A 700-nucleotide genomic window follows, 5' to 3' on the forward strand; every position below is an offset into this window, starting at 1 on the left:
ATGGATAGAGCACTACAAGATTAATAAAACTCCCTTACTGATCATCCTCAAAAGAGGCACGCATCACTAGGAAACAACATGAACATATGGCAATATGAGATAAACAGCTCAAGAACTTAGTGGAAATGCTAAGTCCCTGAAAACAGCATTACCAAGTGCACCACTTTGCAAGCTTGTGCTAGTCACCACACTCATCACAAAAATACATGGGTTGCACCTCTGGAAAGATGACAAAACCCTTAACAAAACATATGTAGAACTCATGGGCATAGCATGCACACAATAATCATGGCAAAAATGACAAAAACCTAAATGGAGCAGAAGATCTGACAATTATCTCAAGTATCCCTCTTCTAACAGCATTTCGGGCATCAAGATGAACTCAAATGAAAATGATGCAATGGAATGAAATGATGTACTCTCTGAGATGAACATTTTTATATGCTATATGCATGAATCGGAGCTACGGATGCAAAGTTACGGGGCTATGAACAGGAGCACTTGGATCTGGAATTTTTAGGGACTTAGAGGAAAAACAACCTCTGGATTAGGGTTTCCAGATCTGCACGCTTCCCGAGGCGTTCGCCAGAGTACTCGCCGGAACGTCGCCGTGCGGCGGCCGGAGATGGTGAGGAAGAGGCCGGGGCGAGGGGAGGAGACGGTCGGAGATGGTGGAGCTCGCCGGCCTCCTCCTCGGGGC

Source organism: Triticum dicoccoides, chromosome 6A, assembly GCF_002162155.2.
Source record: "Triticum dicoccoides isolate Atlit2015 ecotype Zavitan chromosome 6A, WEW_v2.0, whole genome shotgun sequence".
Classification (NCBI taxonomy): Eukaryota; Viridiplantae; Streptophyta; class Magnoliopsida; order Poales; family Poaceae; genus Triticum; species Triticum dicoccoides.